The following is a 27,937-nucleotide window of genomic DNA, read 5'->3' on the forward strand; positions in this document are numbered from 1 at the left end:
AAAATAGTTCCTCGAGAAGTTTACAGCACAACAGTAGTTCCTCGAGAAGCATGATAGTAATCCCTCAAAAAAATAGACGCGTCCTGCAACTATGCTGAACAGAATAGTTCCCGCAAATACCCAACATTGCATTTTTATTGGTTAGAGAAGCACAAACTGCTGCATAAATAATTGATGGTGAGTTTCCTGGGCGAAAGGACTGAAGGAAGGTGGTTATTACCAAGCCATTCTAGCACCCATACATATAGCTCTGCAAGACTGTTCTTTTTTTTAAATGGCTCAGAGTACTGGAGGTGCAGGACTGGGCGATAAAATAAACAGTTAAAATCATGATTTACTGTAGGATTTGTCATATTTTACAGTGTTATATTCAAAAGATAGGGAAGGAAAACTTTTCTGAAATGAGGAAACAAGCATAGAAACACGTAGTGGTCCTTTAAAAGACAGTTGTGTGAAGGTAGTTTTGATGAGGTTTGCATAGTTTAGGTCAGCTTTGTAAAAGATTCAGATTATTTGTTTAACTGGGTGGGTGGGCTGGTCCTTGGACCCCCTTCAGCCAGGTCCTGTGTTCATGGGCACAATTGCAGCTTTGCATTCAGTTTTAAAACTGTAATAATTAAAATGCACAGACATGAATACATCAGTGTTTACATTATCTTTGTATTCTGACAGTCAACATTACAACGTGCCATAGTGTAGCGGAGTTAAGCACAGGCTGTTTGTGTCACCGTTCTCACATAGGTGAGTACTGGTAAGGTGCACCACATGTTACCGTTAGAACTGAGAAATATAATAGTGAAGAAGAGGAAAAAGCCTTCTTCAGCAAACTTGTATTTGGAAGTATTTAGTGTGCATCAATTGCACCTTGTGAATTCTCTTTCTTATAGAGAGTTTTTTAAAGCTAAGAGTAAATGCTCAGATGAAGAGGAATTTTGCAGGGTCTGGTTAATGGAATTTTGCACAGGGTACTTATTAGGGGGTACACAGAAGGTTATCTTGTTGCCTCTCAGAAGAAGTTAGGTGGTAGAAGTAAAGGTTTAGGGATAAGAGGCAAATGGGTTTTCAGGAGGAGGATATATATTTTTTGAGATGGCATGCTCCCTTTTTAGAGGGCGTGTCCAATATTTTAAGGGTGCATTGGTATATTATTATATGAGGCCTTGGGATATCTGAATTTGAAAATGTCATACTGCAATTCCCCAAGCAGCAGATCTGTTCGTCCTAGTGATGAAAGCGCTTATCACTTTGGTTATTTTTATGTGTGTATTAAGTAATAATAAATTTGTTTTGTGGAAGGTGGACTTGTTATTGGCTTCCTACAGCTTCTATTGTTGTTAATTGGTCTACACTGTTGCTGGAGGAGTGTTATCTTTCGTTTACATAAGTGACAGTAAAACAGTACAATGGCCAGAGTAGTGATTTGGATACATAAGAAATCTAATGCATCAATTTCCAGAATGTACAAACGTATAATGATAGTTGAGAAATTAGAGTAGAATAAATTAGAGATGTGAAAAGGGGCTAATGAGTGTTCGAGTTAGAGTGCAGAAGAGTGATGTGACATTTCCAATTTTCACCCCATTGCCATATTCTCTCCATCTCAAAAATCGTGGAAAAATGTATACACATCCAACTTATAAGTTATCTTCTCCATAACCAGCTTCTTTCCCCTACCCAGCACTGTTTTTGGCATGGCCATAGCACCACAACTGCTCTACTGTCCTTCGTGGAGACAGTTAATAAAGCTCGTAATGCAAGTACAATTGTATCCTCTCTCTTTCTTGACCTCTCGAAGGCCTTTGATACTGATGTTCTTCATTCCACATTGCTGCAGTCCTAACTATTGGGGTAGTCCGCTGTCCAGTCGGCCCGAATACCAAAGTATATGGCTGACGTCGGTCAGGGCGCATTAGACTGACGTCAGTACGTCAGGGTACTAAGGCGCATGACCCACGCCATATCCTCAGTCTTTTTTGCCGCATGGTCCGATGCAGAAGCAATTTTGCGAGTGCAGGTTGGCGTTCTGAAAGTTTCTGAAGCCAGAGTTTCAGACCGAATCAAAGTTGGCTAAGTACTCGCTAGAATATTTTGGTTTTTTCTTGCCTCAGTATTTAACCGGATGTCAGAAAAAGTGAATAACTGTATTTCTTGTGGGAAACAGATACCTCATAGGGATTACCATACTTTGTGTATACCTTGTTTAGGGCCTGAGCACGACGTTGTTGGATGCCGCTCTTGTGCTAGATTTAACAAACGCACTATTAAGAGAAGGTTAGACTGTGCCAGGTTAGTGTTTGGGAAGCGTTGTAATTATAAAATGCCGCCGGATGCTCCGACGCCTCGCTAAAAACGCAAGGACAAAACAGCAAAGCCTAGAGTGAAGAACCGACAGTCCCAGACGTCGGTTCTTTAGAGGGCTCAGTGGAGCCGGAGGTTTTGCCAGGTGTTTCTTTGGAGTCTCAGGGAGAGACTTCACTGTTACAGGATGTATCCTCTCAGGAAGTAGGCCAGGCTGAGGGGGCTTCTCAGGTGGCTGTTCTTCCCTCTCTTCCTAAGGTGGTTAGAGCCTCCCCTTCTGTTTCCAAGGCTTCTTTGAGGGGCAGGCCGAGTTTTGCTTCAGTGGGGGTTTCTCCTAGTGCTTCAGGGTCTTTGCCTAAGAAACATATGCTTAAAATGGCAGAGGTTTTGATTACTATGATAAGGGGTTCTATGCCCCCTCCTGATAAGAGGCCTAGGGTGGAACCTGAGTTTGAGAGTTTTGAGCAATGCTCGGAGGCTTCTGAGTCTTCGGCTGAAGACTTGCAGGAGTACCCTCCTTATTCTGATTCTGATGTGGATGATTCTACTCCTTCAGCTTCTCCTCCTGAGGATTTTTCATTTTCAGAGACTCTGCATTCCATGAGGGAGCATTTTAAATGGGAAGGTCAAGATTTCTCTGATTCCAGGAAAAGGCTTAGGGAATTCTTGTTCTTACCCCAGCATAAGCCTTTAGCTATACCTCCTGTTTTGAATGTGGTAGAAGATGTTTTTGCAGAGGCTTCCCTGAATCCTGATTCTTTGCCTCCTGCCCCAGTTAAACCGGATAGGTATTATAGGGTGCCTGAAGCTCATAAGTATCTTTTTAAGAGTCCTAGGGCAGACCCGGAAACTGTTTCTCAGGGGCCTAAAGGTGTGAAGGCCTCAGTTGTTAAAAATCCTGTCCCTCCTGATAAAGAGGCAAGGGCTTTGGATAGATGGGGAAAGAAAGTGTATACTTCTTCCACTTTAGCCATGAGGGCGTTGAATTGTCAGTTTCACATGTTAAAATATCAGAATTATCTTCTTTCACAGTTGAAATCTAAGGTGGATGCTCTGGCGGAAGGTATTGAGTGTAAAGAGTTGCAGGATTTAGTTCATGTGTCTGAACAGGTGGGTAAACATTCCTTGCAATGTGGTTTTGATGCTGTGCAGGCCTCCTCCAGGGTGGCTGCCACTGGTTCTGTTCTTCAGAGGCACGCCTGGTTGAGAGATCAGAATTTAGCTGAGCATGTTAAGACACGGATTTTGGATGCTCCTTTGCAGTCTGATGTGTTGTTTGGTTCGCCTGTAGAAGCAGTTTTGAAGAAAATGGAGGACAAGGCTAAGTCTATGCAAACTGTTAAAGATTTTTGCAGGTGCAGCCTCCAAGTTTAGTAGAAATTGGCCTGCTAAGGGATGGACTTATCCTGCTTATGATTCCCAGTCTAGGGGTAGGTCTAGACGTGGTAGGGGCAGAGCTCAGGGTTCTTTTTAGGCTCAGGACAGGGAGTTCCCCTGCTCAGACTTCTGGTGAGGGCAGGGGTCAGTCCTTTCGTAGCAGACCCAATGACCAGCCTTTTCAGCTGCCAGTTCATTCTCGCCTGGCAGCACCGCTGGGAGGAAGACTGTCTCTTTTCAAAGAAAATTGGGATTTAATTACCCAAGACAGATGGGTTCTGGATATCATTCACCACGGTTACAGGTTTTATTTCCATACCTTGCCTCCTTTCAAAGGCATGCCAGACATTCCTCCTCTACAAAGACAAGAGGCTCACAAGCAAATTTCTCTGTTACTCCAAATAGGGGCCATTCAGCCGGTTCCTGTGCCAGAAAGGGGCCTAGGATTTTATTCTCGCCTGTTCCTAGTACCAAGAAGGGGAACACGTGGAGACCAATTTTGGATTTATCTATCCTCAACACTTATCTGGACATTCCCAAGTTCAAAATGTTGACGTTACAACAGCTTTTACCTCTGCTGGGCAAAGATCACTGGATGGTAACTTTAGATCTCAAGGAAGCTTACCTTCATGTGCCTATAAGACTAAGTTGCAGAAAGTATCTGCTGAGCTGGAAATTCTCATTATCAGTTCTCTGCATTGCCCTTTGGCTTATCTACTGCCCAGAGTATTCACAAAGGTTCTGGCTCCAGTGATAGCTTATTTCAGGCTAAAAGGAATTCAAATCTATCCTTACTTGGACGATTGCCTGATTCTGGCTCAAGAAAAGGAAGACCTTCTACAGCATTTGGAATATGTCATAGCAGTGCTAAGATGCCTAGGGTATTCTGTGAACTAAATAAAGTCCAGTCTAGTACCCTCTCAAGACATGTGCTTTCTGGGTGTGAGACTGAATACAGCAGCCCAGATGGCCTTTTAACCCCGGACAAACAAAAGAATCTTTCCAGTTACTTCCATCAACTATCTCTTCAGTCCGGGCTGACTGCAAGGACAGTCCTTCAAGCCTTAGGGTTCATGGCATCTTGTATTCTGGTGCTTCCCAATGCCAAACTGCATATGAGGAAGCTACAATGGTATCTCAAAATGTATGGACACAGCACTGCCAGGATTTGGACACTGTCATTCAAATAATACCTTGCATTCAAAAGGAATTTTTGTGGTGGGCTCAGGAATGTCACCTAAACAAGGGACTCTCTGTGACCCCGCCAGAGGCGAGTCAAATTCTAACGACAGATGCCTCAGACATTGCTTGGGGAGCTCATCTAAATGGAAAGTGGATACAAGACAAGTGGCCTGCCAGACTACAGCATCTACACATCAACATGAAGGAGATGTTAGCAGTCCAGTTTGCATTAATGGCTTTCAAGGAGTTACTTCTTCCAGGGCAGGTGTTGATTCTAACAGACAACACAACTGTCATGTGGTACATCAACAAACAAGGGGGAACACATTCTTACCCATTGTGCAGGCAAGCAATGATTTTATGGGAGACTGCGCTCAGCTTGCAACTAACTCTTCAGGCAAGGTTTCTGCCGGGAGCACAGAACTCCTTAGCAGATGTGTTAAGCAGACAAATCATGGATCCCCACGAGTGGAAACTGGATCTTCATGTATTTCAAAAGTTGACAGACATAGATCTGTTCGCTTCTCCACTAAACCACCAGCTGCCAAAGTTTTGCACAAAGAGGTTTCATCACACAGCTTGGAAAGTGGATGCTCTTTCTTTCAGTTGGAAAAATCTTCATGTGTATGCGTTTCCACCTCTGCCTCTTCTTCCAAAGGTGCTTCTAAAGGTCAGACAAGACAAGCCAAGGATGATTTTAATAACTCCAGATTGGCCTCGGCAGCACTGGTACCCATTACTGAGGAGTCTGGTAAAGAAGCCTCCATGGCCTTTACCCTTGATTCCACACCTGTTGTCTCAGAGAGACGGTCACCTGCTCAATGTCAAGCTTCACTCTCTTCATCTAACAGCCTGGCATATTCTGTTTTGAAAGACAGCAGGTCTCAACTTCCTCAACAAGTTTTAAATGTGATTATGGAAGCCAGGAGACCTAGTACAAGGAAAGTGTACGCAGAAAAATGGAAGAGATTTTATTTTGGAGTGCAGCAAACAATTTGGAGATTTCTGAGCCAAATTTGAGTGTGGCTCTTCAATATCTTACTGAGTTATTGGACAAAGGTTTGTCTTTCTCTTCCATTAAGATTCATGCTGCAGCAATTTCAGCTCACTATGATTGTGACCCACCGCTGTTTTCGCATCCTTTGTTCAAGCAATTTCTTAGAGGGGCAAAGAATATAAGACCCCCATGAGAGCTCCTACTCCTGCTTGGGATCTCAATTTTGTGTTGGAGAAACTTACTCTACAACCTTTTGAGCTCGCGGCTACTACTGAATTGAAATACTTGTCATGGAAGACTGCTTTTTTGTTAGCCATTACTTCTGCAAGAAGGGTTTCTGAGTTGCAGGCCCTTATGGCAGTGGAGCCTTTTTTGATTTTTCATAAGGATAGAGTATCTTTATGTACTAATCCTTCCTTTATGCCTAAGGTGGTTTCTAGTGTGGCTTTAAACCAAACTATTCATTTGCCTACTTTTTATGCAGATCCCCAAAATAAAGGGGAAAAGATTTTGCACACTTTAGATGTACACAGGCAATTGCGTTATTATTTGAGCAGGACTAAGGATTTTAGGCAGTCTCAGCAGTTGTTTGTTTCTTTTGCTTTGAGTTCTCAGGGCAAGCCTGTGTCAAAACAAACTATTTCTAGATGGATTGGGTGTTGCATTACATTTTGTTATTCCCATCATGGCAAGGAGATTCCAGCTGGGATTAGGCCTCATTCCACTAGGGCTACTGCCACTTCAACAGCATTTCTGAGGGGTGGCAACTAAGGATATTTTGGAGGCAGCTACTTGGAGTTCAGTGCATACTTTCTCTAAGCATTATCACCTTCCTCTCTACTCTAAGTCTAGGGCTGGTTTTGCCACAGCTATTTTGCAGGGCATGTTGTCAGTTCCTGCTTCCTTATGATTTGCCAGCCTCCCTTACCTCTGCTTTGGGATTCTACCTAATAGTTAGGACTGCAGCAATGTGGAATGAAGAACATAGTACAGTTTTGTACCTACCATAAATGTAGATGTTCGAGGATCCACATTGCTGCAGTCCAATTTACCCTCCCTCCTTCCCTCTGTGTTTAGGGGTGGTTGTGTAGGTGAGGTTATATTCTGCTAATTTTGTATATTTTGTATATATATTTTGGTGCAGGTATGTTGGGAGTTTTGGTTTTGGCCTTATCTTTTCAGGGTCTTCTGACATCTGGGGCAAGAAAAGACTGAGGATATGACGTCGGTCATGCGCATTAGTACCCTGACGTACTGACGTCAGTCTAATGCGCCCTGACCGACGTCAGCCATATACTTTGGTATTCGGGCCGACTGGACAGCGGACTACCCCAATAGTTAGGACTGCAGCAATGTGGATCCTCGAACATCTACATTTATGGTAGGTACAAAACTGTACTTTTCCCACTCCCTACATCTCACAAAACTGTCTAAACTTAGTATCACCCCTCCAGCACTAAAGTGGTTCACTAACTACCTCACAAATAGACAACAGTCCACCAAATGGCATAACTCTCTCATTCCTCAACAGTTCCACAGGTGCTCCCCAAGGCTCCATACTATATCCCCCTCTTTTCAGCATTTTCATTAACAACTTCCACTCCTCTCTTAATCACATATCTGTAATAGAATATGCAGACGATTTAGCTATCATCTGCACTGCCAACTCTACATTTGAACTTATGTTATTGAACCAAAATGCCTTCTCATCCACTGAAACCTGGATGACTAACAACCACCTTGCCCTTAATTCCAATAAAACCAAATTTCTACTCTTCACCCCTAAGAAAATTATCCCAAAAATAAGTCTGAATTCACTATATAATTTCAAAACAAAACTGTCATTGAGGTTGTCCCCATACAAAGCTGCTAGGTATTATTTTACACGAAAACGTAACATTTGACTTGCATCTTCACAACAATGTTAAAAAAAGATCATCAAAAACTGTGCACCCTTTACAGACATAAACACTTTCTTAACCGTTCTACAAAACAAACCCTTGCCTCAACATTTCTTTTACCTTCTCTCCTATATGGTGCTTCCCTCCTTACCAATATACAGTCCTCTCTAAAAAAAAAAATAAGACCTTTATAATAAAATTTCTGTTTGTAACTAACGCAAAATACTCCTCTCAGTACATTTACTGAATTGGCTTGAACTCACACATTACTTCTTGTATGTACAATTAACTACAGTGCACACAATTATCTATAAACCATCAGACTGCCCAGCCCTTACTTCTGTACTAACTTTTTATCAACCAAACAGACCTCTCAGATCTGAAAATCAATTTCTCTTGCAAGTAGAAAAAAACAAAACTTCCTGCTGGCCAAATTGTACTCTTTTTCTATTGCCAAACTCTGGAATGGACTTCCAGCATCAATCAGGACCACTAGTAATACTTCCTTTTTCAAAATGTCTGTACGCCTTCATCTCTCAGTTCTGTGGAACTGCTCATGCTGCAGCTCTCAACCTCCCAAAACCCGATTCCCCTAACACAAATCTAAGTCACTTTTCATCTCAAACTTTACATCCTCTGATGTATACAACAAAATAATTTTCAACTCGGACTAACCTTAAACTTACTAACATACCTACTCATACTTTCATTGTCACTCTAATGATAAACTCTACAGAGTAAATATGTATTAGTACTACAACGGTGTCTTGGCACACCTGACACACGTCAAAGGTATATTTATCTGCATAGGTTATACTTACTGTAATTTCCAATAGTGAGCTTCTACCTATGCTTAGGTTCATAGGTTCATAGGTTTATACTAGGCTATCTGCCCTAAGGCATTTATAAGCCTAGCCCAAATTATTGTGGCTTACGCCACCCCTTATATGAAAAAATACTGTGCCCATTAGTTTGTTGTGCCTCTGTCCAGCAGTGACCCAGAGATGATTCCCGGGGTAAACCTACGATCTCCCATCCACAGGTCTAGATTTCTCTTGAACAGAGTCAGCGAGGTGCTCTGCCTCACATGGACCGGGATTTTATTCCACAGCATAGGGAGTCTCTGAGTGATAAATCTATCCCTCCAGCACGTCCTATTTATATCCTGTATAAGGTTTAAGTCGCTTGCTCTAGTGGTTTTGGTGGATTTGGATTTTGAGGTGGAGCATGTCCATTAATTCCGGTTGGACATGGCCTTGTATGTCAGGCACATGTCACCTCTGAGCAGACGGTATGCACTGAATAGAGCTGGAGTTTCTTCAATCTGGCAGCATATGACAGATTTTGGAGTCCCTTTATCCTTTTGGTGAGGAACTTTGGGGTCTCTCCAATTGCTGCAGATGTCGGTGAGATACATCCCGAATGGGGCATTGTAATTTATCATTGGTCTGATAAGTGAAGAGTACAGGGGAACAATGACCTCACTAGATCTGGATGTGAATCCTTCATGATCAGGTGGGCAATGTAGAAGGTCTTTCTAACCACTTTAGCAATGTGAGTGTCAAAAGAAAGGCCACTGTCAACCTGGGTCCCCAGGTCCCTGATAACCTCTTCTGTGCTTAGTGGATTGCCACCTATATGGTAGCTTGGGGTTACCTTGTTTTTCCGAAGGGTATGACTATACATTTTTGGCTTAACTTCAGGCCATGGCTCTGGCACCAGCTATCTGTTTCCGTGAGTCCCTTCTGAAGGATATCAGTGTCCATGCACTTTCCACTATGGCCCAGTTTGCAGTCATCTGCAAACTTTGTCAGCCAAAGTCCTCCCATGTTGGCCTGTACTTCTGAGAAGTAGATGCCAAACAATAGGGGCCAAGGACCGAGCCCTGTGGGACACCACTTGTGACCGGCTTGGAGTCTGACACAGCCAGCAACTCTAACCCTGTGGGTTCTGTCCTTAAGCCAGTTTGCAACCCATCTTGTGACATATGGGTTTACATTTAAGCTGGTAGTTTTTCTACAATACCAGTGGGGTATTGTGTCGAAGCCTTTGCAAGGTCAAGGTAGGCTGTATGGACTGCCTTTCCTCATCAATGGCCTTGGTGACTATTTCAAGAAGTCCACCAAGTTCAAAAGGCATGATCTTCCCTTGACAAAGCTAAACTGGGTCGGGTCCAATGTCTGCAAGTCCCTATATCTTTGTTTATGAGCTCCATTATGATCCTCTCCATAGCTTTGCAGACTAGACTTGTTAAGCTTATGGGGCGTAATTACCAGGGTCCGTAGAGGCCACCTTTGTGGAGTGGGACCACAGTTGCCGTGACGCCACTCCTTGGGCACGATCCTGTGGTAAGGCTGAGATTAAACAGCTGCCTTATGTGCGGGTTTAATTCCTCATTTAGCTCGTAGCACACAGCCGGGGACACCATCCGGTCCCATTGATGCTGTGTTTTTAGCTTTAGAGAGAGCAGCTTTCACCTGCGCATTTGAGATGTCCGGGAGGCTACACTCGGCTGGGATAGTTATCTCTCCTTTAGGGGGGGAGATGGGGGTGAAGTTTGCACTGAACCTGTCTGCCAGTATGTTGGCAATGTCTGTGGGTTCAGTGATTTTTGTATCATTTTGGACTAATTCTGCGTCTTTGCACCTTCTGTTACCTAAGAAACACATTGTCTTTCTATGTCTGTAAATTTTGATTGTATATAAATTTGATTGCAAATTGTACATTCCGATTGTATGTATATCTTTAAGTGGAGATTTTCTCCCTAGGTCTCCACTGAAAATGGGCTCACTTCGGCCCAGTGGACTTTCCTGGTAAACAAATGCAAAAAAAAAAAAAAAAAGTAGTAGTTCTGAAAGGTGGACTATAACAGAGGATTGACTATGTCAAAGGCTCTATAAAATTTTACCAGAGAACATGCCTTTGTCCGTTGACATGAGAATTTCATCAGTCGGAGACCAGATGGATGTAAAATTCGTCTTATGGAAGATGCTTTGTAGTGGCGGTTACCTAAGGCTGAAGAATTTCCAAATTGCAGCCTTGCATGTAATTGTGTAATAAAAGCATGTCATAAACAGTATTTATCCATCTACACCAGGTAATGTATAGGTTCATAGGTAGGTACTAGGCTATCAGCCCTGGGGCCTATACAAGCCCAGTCAAAAAGGTACCCTGGCTTTTGCCACCCAAGAAAATTATTTTCCTGTGCCACTGTCGAGCAGAGTCACAGAGGTGATCCCCGGGGTGAATTTTCTATTTCCCATCCAATCATCAAGATTTTTCTTGGAGTGCTAATAAGGAGCCTTGTTTGATATAGATAAGTAGTTTATTCCAGAGTATGGGAAGTCTCTGGGACAGGAATCTATCCCTCCGGCATGTTCTGTTTATTGTGCTGACAAGGTTTAGGTCCCTAGAGCATGTAGCTCGAAGGGATTGGGATTTCTTTAAGTGGAGCATGTCCAACAGCTCTGGGTTTGACAAAGCTTTGTATGTTAGGCAGAGATCACCTCTGAGTAGGCTTATATGCACGGAGTAAAGCTGGAGTTTTTGAGACAGTTCATGAGGGCATCTGTTTGAGGCCGGTAATCCTCTTTGTGAGGTATTTCTGCGGCCTTTCCAGTTGTTGTAAATGGCTTGTGAGGTACATACCAAAAGGGGCGTTGTACTCTATAATGGGTCTAATGAGTGATGAGTAGAGGGGAACAATTACCTCTTTTTTTCTGGATGAGAAACCTTTTGTGATGAGGTGTTCCACGTAGAAGGATTTCCTGACTACTGTGGCGATGTGATTATCAAAGGAGAGACTACTGTCCAGCTGTGTCCCAAGGTCTCTTATCACACTTTTGGTGTTAAGTATACTACTGCCTATGTTGCAGTTCATGGGTACAGAGTTTTTACCAAAGGGGATGACAATGCACTTTTTGGCACTGAGCTTGAGGCCATGGCTTTGACACCAGGCATCTGTCTCAGTGAGGCCCTTTTGTTAGGATGTCCACATCGTTAGGAGTTTTGATTATGGCTCCTAGTTTGCAGTCATCTGGGAACTTCGTTAGCCAAAGACCTTCTGTGTTAGCCTGTACTTCAGAGAAGTAGATACCAAACAGGAGAGGACCCAGGACTGAACCCTGTGGTACTCCACTTGTCACTGGTCTGAAGTCGGATTTGGAGTCTGCTACTTTCACAGTGTGGGTTCTGTCAGTGAGCCAGTTGGCAACCCATCTTGTGACATAGGGATTTATATCTTGTTTATCGAGTTTATCTATAATTCCAGAGTAGGGGATGGTGTCGAAAGCCTTGGCAAGATCTAGATAGGCTGTGTGAACCACCTTACCCTTGTCTACGGCTTTGGTGACTGCTTCAAAGAAGTCTGTCGGGTTTAGGAGACACGATCTGCCTTTTACAAACCCGAACTGGGTGGGGTCCAGAGTTTGGAGATTACCAATGTCTTTGGTTATAAGTTTCATGATGATATGTTCCATGGCCTTGCAGACCATGCTCGTCAGGCTAATGGGGCGGTAGTTCTCGGGGTCCGTGGTGCCTCCCCCCTTGTGGAGTGGGATAACCGTTGCTGTGCGCCATTCAGCAGGCACAAAGCCTGAGGTGAGGCTATGATTGAACATGATACTTAGGTGGGGTGCTAGTTCATTCTGTAGTTCGTGTGGAACGCAGCCTGGGATGTTGTCTGGTCCCATGGATGCTATGTTTTTGGCTTTGGAGAGTGTGGTTTTTACCTGTGCAACAGTGATTACAGGAATTTTGCATTCTTCCGGTATAGAGATGGGCTCTTTAGGGGATGAGAGGGGGGTAAAGTTAGCACTGAACCTATCTGCCAGGATGTTGGCAATATCAGTTGGGACTGTATATTTAGTGCCAATGTACTGTAACTCAGAGTAGATCTGAGTGTTGCCATTGAGATTCTTGACATAGCTATAGAATGCTTTGTGGTTGTCTTTAGAATCAGTGGCGATTTTGTTTTCGTAACTAGCTTTGGAGGATTTTATCAGGGATCGCAGCCTCTTACTGAGGCTGACCAGGGAGCTCCTCTACTCATGGGATTTTACTCTCTTTTGCAACAGTTTCTTCTTTCTGTTGTACAGTTTGTTTATGACAGGGGACCACCAGATTGGCTTCCTTTTTTTTGGAGGATAGCATATTGGTTCTGTTTGGGATAGCACGATCCATGCACTCACGTAAGTGCTTATAAAGTGCAATTGTGTAGGATTCAGTAGTCGTATCTGTATTGTCCATCTGCATGGGTGTCATGAAGTTCATCTCTTCTGTCTTAAGAAGCATGAAGTTAGCTTTGGAGAAATGTTTTACCATGGTTTCCTTAATGGGGGGTGGGGGCAGGATATGGATATCTAGGGTAATTAACTTATGGTCGGATCGGACCAATGAGTCGTTGACTTCAGGTGTGGAACACCGGTCACTCATGTTGGTAATGACTTGATCTAAGATTGTTGCCGCTGGTGGGGGTGTGGATAAGTTAATCCAGGGCATTGGAGTTTATGAATTCCAGAAAGCGTTGAGCGAAGGAGTTGATACATGAGTAGTTTTCCCAGTTAATGGTGGGGTAGTTGAAATCGCCCATTATTAGGGTGTTTGGTTGAACCCTAATATTTTCCAGTACATCAAGAAAAGAGGAGTGGGAATCCTGGGGCATGTGGTTGATCTGTAGCAAGCTACAATTTGGATTGCAGTTTTACCTAGAGTTAGTTGTACTTGGATAACCTCGGCTGCATTATGCTAAGCAACTAGCCTGGAGGTGTGGATATCCTTAAAGAATGTGGACACACCTCCGCCTTTGGTGTTCCAGTCCAGGTTACATGTCTGAAAAGTGTGGTATGAGTTATAGCCTGGTAGTGCAGGGGTGCTCTCTGGAGCCTTGAACCAGGTCTCAGTTACTGTCCAGATATCGATGTTCTCCATTTTAAGGAGTGCCTCGAGTGAGTGCATTTTGAGATTTAGACTTCTAGCATTGAGAAGCATCAACCTCAGTTTTTGCTTGCCTGTTCCTGTTACGGTGGTGAATTTGTCATTTGAACCTTGCCTAAAAAAGGCACTATAGGGGCGGCAAGAACCTTAGCCAGTATCCAGAATCCCAGGGGTGACAGGTGCAGGCCATCTCTGACAAGGCATCGTGGTCTGTCGACTAAGTCATCCCAGCCAGACAGATACTGGATCCCTTTACAATGGCACCAGAAGCTTAGCCAATTGTTGAAGTCAATCATTTTGTCCTTGTACTGCGGCATCATTCTGGGTGATGGCAGAATGATACTCAGGGCTAGGGTTATACCTGCATGGGCTACAAGATCGGAGAGCTCCTCCATGTCTCTTTTCATGTAGTCCAGGGAGGTACATCTCAGATCGTTCACACCAACATGGACAATAACAGAGTCATATTTGTACTTGTGGAGTGACCTGAGTGCGTGGGTTATGTGGCGGATCCTGGCACCCGACAGGCAGCTGGCAGTAACCTTCTCTTTGTTTAGCCTGGTGAGTGGGACATCAGTGTGCCTGACTATAGAGTCACCTATGACTAGTGTGTTGGGTACGTTGTTTTGCCTTATTGGCTGTGGTTGAGTGGCACACTGAGTCTGCGGGCTATGTGTCATTTGGGTAGTGTTGGGGGGGGTGGAGGTTGCTTGCATTTCTCCTTTGGTGGTCTCTGTTGCTTGAGCAGATTATTATTGAGAGCCTCCACGAATGTTTTTGTGTTTTTATGTGTGGATTTTGGTGGTGTAGATTTAGTGAGACTGTGTGATGAGTGTGGTGTGCTGCAAGTGTTTACATTCTCCTTTTGACTGTCAAGTTCAGTCTTGATTGGAGAGAGCTTTACCTCTAGTTTTGCAGTGCATCTCTCACAGGTTGTAGTGTTGGGTGGTAGGAGGAGAGGGTTGTCTGTGTACATGAGGCAATTTCTACATTGCCCCAAGATGCCCAGATTCATCAGATAGACAGGAGAGAACACTGGGAGCTGACCCTTGGACATGCCTGAATAAAAAAATATTTTCCTCTAGATAAGTGAGGAAAGTAAGTACCAAAACTGTTTTCCTCCAGGTAATGAGGGAGGCTGAGTGCTGTAGTAATTAGTAGGTTATTTAGAGCTTACAAGTTCTGAACAAGTGCTGATCACGAATAAGCAAAATCAAGTGCTAAAACTAAGAATCTGTATCTGGACTAAACTAGTTACAGGAAAGGGGGGAAACAAGTGCAAATGCGGGCTTTTAAATCAGAAATTTGAGAGATGGAAAAACTGCCTAAATGGCCATTAACTGCAATTTCTGGGACAGAACCACTCCTTATGTGGGAGATAGGTTACCTAGTGCTTACCACTCCCACTGATAAGCTAGAAGGCTTCCCTCCCCTTCCAGCACAGAAAGCTTGGGGGGGGGCTCAGAAGCTTATATACAGTCCTGGATAACAGCAATCTGAATCTGGACTACACTAGTTACAGGAAAGGAATATATATATATATATATAAATATATATATATATATATATATATATATATATATATATATATATATATATATATATATACACATACAGAAAAGTAGCTAAAACAGCAGTAAAAACAATTCAGATGCAGTGCAAGCTAGCACACTTGAGTATGTAGCAATGCTAGACCAAACAGTTTAAAAAATGCAATTACATTAAAAATAACTAAAAACAAGTGCAGAAGGAGTCTATTAGGTAGAATGAGGTAAACAGATGGGACTGGGGGGAGTGTTCCAGATCAAATCTACAGTGGGAGCGGGCAACTGCAAAAGCCTTCAAATTTAAACAACCAGATAGGAATAGGGAGAGTGAGTATAGGAAAACCAACACCTTCAGCAGAGATCTGAAAAACTATACAGTGAAGCAAAAATAACAGTGCACAACTCTGAAATCAGCCAGCAATGATATACAATTAGTCAAACATAAATTACCAGTGCATAACTCTGAAGTGCCAGAAAAATATACTCAGCTCTGTATATCTCTAGATAGTTTGAAGAGCACTCTGTCAGGACACAGGAAGGCTCCAGCAATGATATGCAGGCTGTTACTAGGAGGGTCAAATTTTATGCAAGTAATCCTTGAGATAGATAACACACATGATGTAAAACCAGTTATACCAACTTAAGACACAGAGAAATAGGAGGGAGGGGGGAGAAACACCTTCAGCAGAGATCTGAAAAACTATACGGTGAAGCAAAAATAACAGTGCACAACTCTGAAGTCAGCCAGCAATGATATAAAATTAGTAAAACATCAATTACCAGTACACAATTCTGAAGTGTCAGAAAAATATACTCAGCTCTGTATATCTCCAGATAGTTTGAAGAGCACTCTGTCAGGACACAGGAAGGCTCCAGCAACGATATGCCAGCAATGTCTTCAATCCAGTTTATTCAACTGCCAGCCTTTTAGCCAAATTACCTATTAAGGAAAACATACTGTACCTTTATTAGATGTAACTAGACAGTTATTGTACTTGTCTCAATCAGAAAGGCAGGAATGCATTCATGTCAAAACACAGACTGTTTTAATAATTGGCACGGTGCATATATTTTGTTTCAACAAGTTCAAGGCACACTTTGCTAGTGCAGCAGCAGTACTGGCAGCATACTCCTGATGTTTCTGCACTAGATATTTGCACACCTTCAGTAAATACTAGAAGTTGGAGGCACATTCAAGAGGCAGGACAGGTTTAGGGATCCTGTATACAAATGCTGCTCAGGAATCTACCCAACTTAGCATTATAGTAGATCTTCAGAGGCCACCACAGTGGTAGTTACCCTCCCTTCATCCCTGTAATGGAGTTGCATACAGTTTCTTATAACTATTAAATTCAGAATGCTTTACAGTTACTAGATCCTGTAAGAATTGTTATAACAATATTATTGTATAAAGAATAGTCTGCAGTAGTCTGTAATCCCTTTGAAGGCCTGAAAGGACATGAAGAGTAGAAGAAGGCTCCTAGCAATGTTTGTTATACAAGATTGCTTTGCACCAGCCAAGGTTGTGTGGAATGTTGGCATGAGACCGTCATGGGCTATCATGGTAGCATGGTACAGCTGATGAAAATTCTATCTATGAAAAATAGAGCCTGACGTGAATAGACTCCAGTGTTATGATTTACTCTTACAGTGACCCTTCATTGAAGGTTTGCTCACACAATCCTGGTAGTTCCTACTTATTTTCCACATGCACACACAGTAGAAATCTTGATGTAATAAGATTAGTCTGGTTTCCTCTGCCTTTAGGACACAATGGCCAGTGGGACTTCGGCTGTTTGGCACCTAAATTTTTCAGAGGCAATCATGTTACTTCCTTTTACCCACAGTCCCATACATGGAGGGACCCCTCTGCAGATTTCTCTTGCAGTGCAGTCAAATCTACCATCTCTCCAAGGCTATCAGTTATTTTTGAGTAGTTTGAAGACTTCTTTTTTAGGTGTCTTCTTCTTGGATTTACATTTTTTAGTTCATTTACCTTCTGGGTCACTTGTGATTTGTTAATCGTTGAGTGTAAGATCAGTATTTTTGTGATTTGATACTTGATCCCCCACCCCTTCAAACCTGTGTAGCTCCTGTACAATTTCTTAACAAGTGCTCCATTTTCTCCAGTATGTACATTTATTGTTGCATTTAGTAACTTTTTAGAGATGGCTATACCATCATCTAGAATATACGCTTCACAGAGTATTTATCTAGGATGGAAGAGTTCCACAGTGGAATATAGTCTGCCTCAGAGTAGCATTGGTTTAATCTTTATTTTTGTTTTTATCCAACATAGAGTATTTTTTTTTCTTTCTTTGGCAATTTTGGAAACAGTGCCTGTTTTTATCTCTTCTCTGTTGATATGCTGCCCAAAATGGCCCAGTTTGCCATTTGACTTTACTGTGAGGTATATTTTCTTTTCTGGAAATGTGATGAATACATTGCCACAACTTGCTTGTAGGCGTCTTAAAATCATTGCGAGTTGAGCAGAACTTGTGCTTTGTCTACCGTCTTCATCATTTCCATTCTGGATTTGTAACTTATACATGTGATTGGCTGTGCCCATCTTTCTTTACCTTCCGGACCCCAAGCTTGACACCTTCAACTTTCCAAGGCTACCAGACTTCTTTTTATCTGCAGTCCTGTGTGCAGAAGAACCCTTGCTCAGAATACTCACATCACTGCTATCTCCTGTTCTGGCTGTGTCAGGCTATCCATTCTTTTTCATCACTTCAAAGATTAAACTCTCTGCTCATCATGCACATGTAGTCTCCGCTTCTGTCTGACTTTGAATTACAGATTATGAATGATATTTTAAGCTGTGGCTAGTTTATCATGTTCTCTGTGGAGTTGCACCTTTTTTCTCCATTGAGCCCTAGGCTGATTTTGTTAAGGTCATGATGCTGGACTGTACTTTTCCTAACTCCATTTTGGTTATTCCCCTTTGTAGTTCAGCTTCCGTTTCATTTTTGAGGAAATCTGAAACAAGTTGGTGTTTACGTATCTTGGCCCCATAAATTGTTTCATATCTGAAATTATATATATATTGGTTATGCATATATAGCCCTTCATCATGAGGTAGTTTAAGGGTGAACCTAGTACCTGAGATTGCCAGGCTGTTTTTTCTTTTGTGTGCAGAGCTTGACAGCTTTCTATCTTTTGGCTGATCTTCACTGTCATAGATTCACTTCTCTGATGCTGTTTTTCATAGTTCCACTTTACATGGAGAAACAATATTTATAGCTCTGCTAATTGCATTGCAACCTCAGGGTTATTGTAATATGATAGTTTAAATTTTGGTTTTGGTGACAAGACATGCATAGCATTTCCTGACATATTCTTGAAAGGGAAGCACTTTCAGTCCCCCCTTTGTTGGTGAGATGTTCATAACTCTAGTACCTCTTCTTTTTTGACTGTCTTGGACATACTAAAAAGCAATACTGGTTAGCAACTTAGCAATTTTTTCTTCGAACTCTGTCGTAAATGTAGAGGAAAATGGACCAGTCCTGTCACATGTGAAAGATGTGTACTTACCAAAGACCATAATGCAAGATGTGTAGGATTACTTTCATCTTCCTCAGCGATCCTTCCTCCTTCCCCCTGCCCTTGGCCCGTTTCCTTCCTGGGTTCTGCCTTCTGTGGGCTAACGGAGATCAGGAGAAAGTTCCTTCTTTGCACAGGATTTGAGTTTGGTGGCCTGGGAATGTTGTAGGTGCTGAGCTGCCCAAACACTTCTAACCTTGAGTACTAGATGCAGACAAGGATGGAGCTAATTGTATAGACCTAATGGTATGTTAGGAGCATAACATTCATTTGTACGACTTCATGGGGGAGTCATTGTAAAGTAGTTTCACATGCCAACACATTTTCAGTGAATTTAATAAGAGGGGATAAACTATCTAATGAAGTTAATCACACACCCTTGATTTTGTTCATAGTAATTGCAAGGATAGGTGAAGGCTGCCAGCCTAGCCAGATAGAATTGTGTAGATATTTCTGTCATTTGTAAATATTAATATAAGCCACAGGCCTGTTCTCTTAAATAAAAGAAAAATGGTATTAAACATGGAATTGCAAAAATGTTACCTCAGTGCACTCTGCTGGAAGAAAGCTGATAAGTAAAGAATCTTGTAACTTTGATTTCCAGAGCTAGGAGTCTGTCTGGGCTAGCGCATCCTTTCTATTTTTTTTAAATTAAGGAATAATTACTAGAGTTTACATATGGAATGTCTTTTATTGCTGTAGCTTCCTGCAGGTGCAAGATAACAAAAGAGATATTAAAAGTGTAAATGTTGAGCTTCTGTTAGCCTGGGAAACAGAAAATAATGATGTAATCTGAAATGAGTCAGTGGTACTGTGTTATCACTTTAAGGACAGAGAGACTCAGGGTATTTAGCATTTGTCTTGAGAACATTCAACTCAGCAGCACTCTGCCTGTGTCTGTATGTAAGTAGGATCTTAGACTTTAGTGTTTCTCTTAGAAATAGCAAGATTAGACTGTTTTTCTGTGTTGATTTCTGAACTATTCTACTGTATTATTTTAAGCATTTTCCTGTGATCTCTGAGCTCTTGACTAGCACTGTATAGTAAGAAGTATTGTCTTGTGATTTTATTATTATTAAATATTTTTAAACCTTTCAACTGTAGCTGTTTTGTGTAGAGATAATTTAAGCTGTAGAGTACATGCATATAGTGAATACTGTCCATGGATATAGTACATGTATATAGTGATACTGTGCAAGTCACTCCAATAAGCTTTGCTGTTCATTCACACTTACCATTTGGATAATAATATTGCACAGTAATAATTGGGCACCCTTTGATGTTCATCGTGTTACCCTGCTGCAGTCATCACACTAGGGTTATCCTGTTTTCAGGCGGTCCCGCAGTCGCCCTGAATTCCAAAGTCTTGGTCCGGCGTCGGTTGCTGTCACTTCTTCCCTGATGTCAGCATGCCAGGGGTATATAAGAGGCATCCGACGCCATTTTCTTCAGTCTTTCTTGCCGCACGGTGCCTGAAGCAGAAGCAGTTCGCAAGTGCCGGTCGGCCGACACCTGAGATTTTCGAATCGAATTTCAGTCCGAAGTCTTTAAAGCTAAGTACCCCGTTGGGGAACCTTTTCTTGCCTCAATCCGATGTCAGAAAAAGTTAACAATTGCATTTCTTGTGGAAAGCAAATACCTCATAAGGACTTTCATTCTTATTGTATACCTTGCCTAGGCCCAGACCACGACATCACTGGTTGTCGGTTTTGTGCTAGGTTCAATAAGCGAACTATAAAATGACGCTTTGATTTCGCACGACACTACTTTGGTAGGAAATTTAATTACACTATGCCGTCGGAGCAACTGACTACTGGCATGCATAAAAAAATGCACAGATAGACAGGCAGCCTAGATCCAAGCCAGACTCTGAGGCCTCGGCTGGGCAGGTCGTCGGTTCTCCGGTTTTCAGTGAGGCACCTACGCAACCCCTGGTGACCGCAGAATTGCAACCCCAGACCGCTTCAGATTCTCAAGCAGAGAGTTCTAGGCCAACGCAGCCATTTTCTTTAGGCCCTACCGACAACATTGCAGATGGAGAAGCTGGTGCTGTAGAAACACCTTCGGTTTCAGAAGGTGTCTTCAGACCGACTACTCTCACCATAAAATCTTATGCTAAGCTTAAGACTTCTCTAAAACCAAAAAAGACTGCACATCAGTCTCCGGTTCAAGGCCCCATGCCTAAGAAACAGATGCTTAAAATGGCTGAAGATTTGATTTCTTTAATCAGGGGTTCCCACCCCCCCCCCAGACAAAAGGCCTAGACAAGAGGAGGATTATGCATCCTCTGATCAAGTGTCTATTTCCTCAGGCTCCTCTGAGGAACAGGATTACTCCTTTCCCCCTTATGAAGATTCTGATGCTGAAGATTCCATTCCCTCCGCTTCTCCCCCTGAAGACTATTCCTTTGGGGAAACCTTACATACCATGAGGGAACATTTCCACTGGGAAGGTCAGGACTACTCCGACTCAAAGAAAAGGCTCCAAGAGTTTTGTTTACTCCCCAAGCACAGACCACTTGCTATCCCTCCAGTTTTAGACATTGTGGATGATGTTTACTTAGAATCTAGTCTGAATCCAGATTCTCTGCCTCCTGCTCCAGCCAAACCAGACAGATATTATAGAGTGCCTGACTCGCACAAATTCCTTTACAAAAGCCCTGTTGCTGACCCAGAGACAATCTCCCAGGGACCCAAAGGGGCTAAGGCTTCTATGGCTAAAAATCCAGTACCCTCTGAAAGGGACTCCAGAGCACTAGATAGGTGGGGGAAGAAGGTTTACACCTCATCTACTCTAACTATGAGAGCACTAAATTGTCAATTTCACGTGCTGAAATACCAGCAATTCCTAATGTCTCAAAACAAAAGATAAGCACGCACCCTCAACAGTCTGAATTCAAGGAAATGCAGGATCTGTTGCATGCAGCTGAACAGGTGGGCAAACATACTTTACAATGTGGATTTGATTCCTTGGAAGCTTCCTGTAGAGCAGCTGTTACTGGGTCTGTTATATGTAGGCATGCTTGGTTAAAGGAACAAACTCTGCCTGATCATGTTAAAGCAAAGTTACTAGATGCACCCTTACAGCAGGATGTCTTATTTGGAGTTAAAGCAGAAGAGGTTTTAAAGAAAATGGAGGAGAAGGCAAAATCTATGCAGACGGTCAAAGATTTCTTACAGGTACAACCCCCACGCTTCAGCAATAATTGGCCAACAAAAAATTGGTCCTTTCCAGCTTCTGACAGACCACAGAGGGGTAAATGCAGATGCCCAAGGGGCAGAGGTCAAGCACAAATCCCTTACAAACCTCGCCAATGGGGCACTGCATCACAGAAGGGAGGAGAAGACCGGTCCCAAACTACTAGAAGACAAACACAATGACTTAAACCTCAAACTGCCAAGCAAAGCTCTCTTGGCAGCTCCCTCGGGAGGAAAATTAGCACTTTTTGCAGACAACTGGCGCATCATCACAAAGGACAAATGGGTCCTAGACATTATCTCACAAGGATACAGATTCCATTTCCACACCTTGTCAAGGATAAAAAAAATGCCAAACCTGCCACAAAATCAATGGGCAGCGGCACAAAAACAAATTACAGCTCTCATGGACATGAGAGCCATTCAGCTGGTACCTACACAGGAGCAAGACCAATGATTTTACTCAAGGCTCTTTCTAGTCTCCAGAAAGGACAATGCTTGGAGACCCATTCTGGACCTTTCGATTCTAAACACCTTCTTGAAAGTACCCAAATTCAAGATGCTAACACTACAGCAGCTTCTTCCCATGTTGGGCAAGAAAGCTTGGCTAGTAATGTTGGACCTCAAGGAGGCATACCTGCATGTCCCTATCAGACAAAATTGCAGAAGATACCTCCGTTTCATTGCAGGTTCAACCCATTACCAATTCTCTGCACTGCCCTTTGGCTTATCTACTGCGCCCAGGGTCTTCACAAAATGCCTGGCACCAGTAATTGCATACTGCAGACAAAGAGGAATTCAATTATACCCATACCTGGACGACTGCCTCATCCAAGCAGAAAACAAGGACATTCTCTTACAACATCTGACTTTTGTAAAACACCTTCTAAGTTGCCTAGGGTACACAGTAAATGAAAAGAAATCAAAACTAGTGCCCTCACAAAACATAATATTCCTGGATGCCAGCTTGAATACAACGGCCCAGATGGCTTATCTCATGCCAGACAAGCAACAACAGCCAACTCAATACTTCAAAATAATGGTAACTAAGACCCAACTCCCTGCAAGAAAAATTCTGCAGGCCTTGGGCTTCATGGCATCTTGTATACTACTAATACCATTTGCAAAACTGCATATGAGGAAATTACAATGGTACCTGAAAAGCGTATGGACTCAACACAGCCACAGCTTGGAAACGATGATACCTCTCATTCCCTGCCTTCAACAGGAGTTTCTATGGTGGTCACAGGCATGTCACCTCAACAAGGGTCAGCCTTTCACCTTACCCCCAGCCAGGCAAACTATGACAACAGATGCATCGGACTATGCCTGGGGGGCACACATGGCAGGACAGTGCGTTCAAGGCATATGGACTGCAGATCAAAGAAATCTGCACATCAATCAAAAAGAAATGCTAGCTGTACAGAATGCTCTGACAGCCTTTAAGGACCTCTTACATCCAGGACAGCTTATAATAAGGACAGACAACACCACAGTAATGTGGTACATAAACAAGCAAGGGGGTACACACTCCTACCCTCTATGCAGGCAAGCGATGACCTTGTGGAACACAGCACTGGCTTACCAAGTTCAATTACAAGCTCAATTCCTGCCAGGAAAAAAGAACACATTGGCAGACGACCTAAGCAGGAACATCATGGATCCCCATGAGTGGAAACTGGATCCACAAGTATTTGCAATGATAACTCAACAATGGGGGCGCCCGGACATAGACCTGTTTGCCAACCCCCAAAACTATCAGCTATCAAAATTTTGCACCAGGACATTTCACCATCAAGCTTGGAAAGTGGACGCGCTCTCATTCAGTTGGAAAATGCTGACAGTATATGCCTTTCCTCCATTGCCCCTTCTCACAAAGGTGCTGCTGAAAGTCAGGATGGAGAGACCCCAAATGATACTCATTGCCCCAGACTGGCCACGCCAGCACTGGTATCCACTACTAAGGAACATGGCCCACCATGGATTTTACCACAAATTCCTCATTTGCTCACACAGCAAGACAGTCAGATTCTACACAGCCAGCTCAAAACCCTAAATTTGGCTGCATGGCAAATCACCTAAGCAACCAGCCAGCTCCTCTTTCACAAGCTGTTATGGATGTCATTCTGCAGGCCAGGAGGCCCAGCACCAGGAAAGCCTACTCAAACAAATGGAAAAGATTTTGCGCCTGGAACCAAGCTAAAGGCCAAAATACCCTTGAGCCGGACATACCTCAGATTCTACAATATTTAACTGAGATGTTACACAAAGGACTTTCTTTTTCATCTATTAAAATCCATCCTCAGCTATTTCAGCTCACTACAACACGGATCCTCCCTTATTTTCACATCCACTTCTAAGGCAGTACCTCAGAGTAAGTAAAAATTTTAGGCCTCCCAGGATAGCACCAACACCAACTTGGGAACTCAACTTTGTCCTGGAAAAACTTTCCTTTTGAGCCAGCTTTTTCAGCTGATTTAAAGTTTATATCATGAAAGACTGCCCTGCTGTTAGCAATTACTTCAGCCAGAAGAGTCGCAGAGCTACAGGCACTAATGGCAGTAGAGCCTTTCCTCATTTTTCATCAAGACAGAATTTCTCTATGAACTAACCCCTCCTTTATGCCAAAGGTGGTATCCAGTGTGGCTCTAAATCAAACTATCCATTTACCCACCTTCTTCCCAAATCCACAGAACAAAGGAGAAAGACTCCTGCACTCCTTGGACATTCACAGGCAACTAGGTTACTACTTGGATAAAACTAAGGTTTTCAGAAAATCTGACCAGCTTATTGTATCCTATGCTACAGCATCACAAGGAAAGGCTACCTCAAAACAGACCATTTCTAAATGGATAGGGTATTGCATACGTTTTTGCTACACCCATCATGGAAAACCAGTTCCTGCTAGCATAAGGCCCCACTCCACTAGGGCAGCAGCTACATCTACAGCCTTCCTCAGGGAGGTGCCAACCAAGGATATTCTGGAAGCTGCAACTTGGAGTTCAGTACACACCTTCACCAAACACCATCACTTACCACTTTACTCTAAGTCTAGGGCTGGCTTCGCCACTGCAGTTTTGCAGGGCCTTCTAGCCTCCTCTAACCCTGTATGACTCCACCTCCCATCCTTAGCTTTGGGATTCAACCCAAGTGTGATGACTGCAGCAGGGTAACACGATGAACATAGTACAGTTTTGCACCTACCATAAATGTAGATGTTCGAGTGTATACCCTGCTGCATTCCAGGTTACCCTTCCTCCATCCCCTCCATCCCCTCTGACCTAACTGAAACCTTTCAATACCTTAAAATTTGATACAACTTTGTGGTGTATTTGCTTTATAGCTACTGACCACCTTTTGGGGGGGGCACCTGACATCTGGGGCAAGAAAAACTGAAGAAAATGGTGTCGGATGCGTCTTGTATACCCGTGGCGCGCTGACGTCAGGGAAGAAGCGACAGCAACCGACACCGGACCAAGACTTTGGAATTCAGGCCGACTGCAGGGACCGCCTGATGACAGGATGACCCTAGTGTGATGACTGCAGCAGGGTATACACTCGAACATCTACATTTATGGTAGGTAAAAAACTGTACTTTAAGGGCCTTTTTAGTAGGTGATATTAGTGGGTGGTGGCAGCTGTGATACTATCTTTCAGACTGGGCAGAAAGGGGGCACAGCTGGAGAATCTGTGCCAGACTTCCCCAGGAGTGTCTGTGTGTTTGTGTATAACTGTTATCTCAGTGTGTCCGTGTCCGCTACTTGGGCAGAGACATGAAGCACTGGTTGGACAGAGAGTGTGCTGGAGGTTTTAGCTTGCCCACTAGACTGAGATCTGGACCCTATAGCTGTGCCAGTGGGGAGTATTATTGGGGATCTGGAGAGAAAGGGAGAAACCATCCCCAGACTGACTGTGATCTCTGTGTGCTCTTAAGGGAAATTGTACTTTACTATGGGTGTATTAGTTATCCTCCCCTATTCAGATGCCCCTCACTGGTGTTAGTGGTGAAGACTGAAGCTCCTTGATTGCTGGGACAGTGCACGGGCATCATGGTAACACAAACAGTTGTTTCCTTACACTGTAGAGTTGAAAGCTCTGACACTAACTGGTGAGCTGTTTTTTGTGGAATGGAAGATTCTTGTAATATAAATGGATATGGCTCATGTTAAAATGCACTTAAATACAACCACTGCATAGCAGGAAAATTTCAGAATTTGTTTGGTATAGTTGTTAGTAGTGTGCTTCCTGACAAGCTTGACCTTACAGCATTTTATTGTGGTATTTCTGACTTGCAGCTAAACAAATATGCTATATGTAAATATTTACTAGTCAATTTTAGTACACTTGCTGTATATAAGCAGGGCACAAAACAAATGGGAAAAACTTAAAGCTAAACTAACTAACTGTGTCCACTAGTAATTAAAAAAAAACAATCTCTGTATGTTTAGTGTGCTTTATTTTTTTTTTCTTTTCATAGATCCATAGTTCTGCTGGCTGTCCGTAGTGATATTCCTGGTGAGCAGACCATTTCTGAAGCACTGGTATCTTTGGGAACAGCCAAAGCCGCAAAGCTCAAAGACAAAGGTTGGTACCATTCGACTGCAGTGTTTACCTAGGCACATTCAACAGGACAGAACCCTTGAACACCTTAATTTTGAACAGTGTAACTGAAAAAAGACTTGTATTAACACTTATCTGTCAGCACAGTAATATGCCAGTATTCACTATATTCACTAATTAGGATTGTTGACCAAGCAGAACTGTTTAATGGCTACAGAAAACTGTCACACCAGTATCAAGTATACTGACTAAGATTAATGAGTAAGCTGAGTTATTTGATGGCTTTTCTTGAAAGAAAATCAGTAGAGTATGGAATTAAATGAGGTCTGAAACAGAACTCCTATGTTTCCCTCTAATGTTGCTGTTCTGCAAAGTACTGGTGTCTCTGAATCACTGTAAGCAATTTCTGTGTTTTAATTTGTTCTAATCCTAAATGACCTAAATGGGACAAATATATTGACCTGATTTTGTTTTTTATTTTTTTGACTAAGCCTAGTTTTGTTCAGTGCACCTTGCGTCCCCAGATAACGGTGTCAGGAATTTGTAGACTAATTGCTTAGCCTGCAAGAGATTTATCTGTGGTTCTTGACAGGGTACAGGGTGTTTCCAGTTCGTATACCTTAGTTTCACAGAACAGTATGCAGCACATGTAAATTAGTGTTTACAGTTTGTAAATGATGATGTGCACAGACATGATTGTGCAATGACATGTAAATTAATCTAGTAAAAAACAGTCATGATCCATAATCATCAGCTCAGTTTACATGTAATTTGATTGTATGGCACTATATAAGGAAAAGCATGAGGAAAAAATAGCGAGTCTGCAGTTAGCAGGCATTTTCTGGGTTGCAGTTTTTTTTTTTATAAACCACCAGCTGTGTTGATTGGGGTGTATGTCTTCACAGACCAAAGGTTCATAAGTGTTACCAGGAGTTCCTGACCTTACCATGCCTTTGCTGATGACAGGATAGTAGATTACTATATAATGGACTATGATGTCATCCACAGCTGCTTTAATATATTTTATCCCCATGCTGAATTTTAGGGAATGCAAGTTCTTCATATCGTTTGTGACACTAAGGCATGCATAGCTGTTACTGTCCTAGCTATAGGGATGTTTCATTGTCTAATTGGAGGTACATTAAGTACTTCCCATGCTTTTGCCTCACTGATTCTCTTTAAGTTCCTTGATTTTACAGATCCCCTACAAAACTGGCACTTGGTTCAGGAGACCAGTCTGCCATTCCCTTTTTGCAACTTTGTGAAAAAAACAGAGGCTGCATGTCATCCAACACTTTTAGCCAAGCTTGGTTGGAAATGGTGTCCAGAAAGTTGGATTTTTAACACTTGTTACTTATAAGGAGTTCCTACTTAGACCAAACTTTTAAACCTTTTTGC

Source organism: Protopterus annectens, chromosome 2.part2, assembly GCF_019279795.1.
Source record: "Protopterus annectens isolate FY-2018-M chromosome 2.part2, PAN1.0, whole genome shotgun sequence".
Classification (NCBI taxonomy): domain Eukaryota; kingdom Metazoa; phylum Chordata; order Ceratodontiformes; family Protopteridae; genus Protopterus; species Protopterus annectens.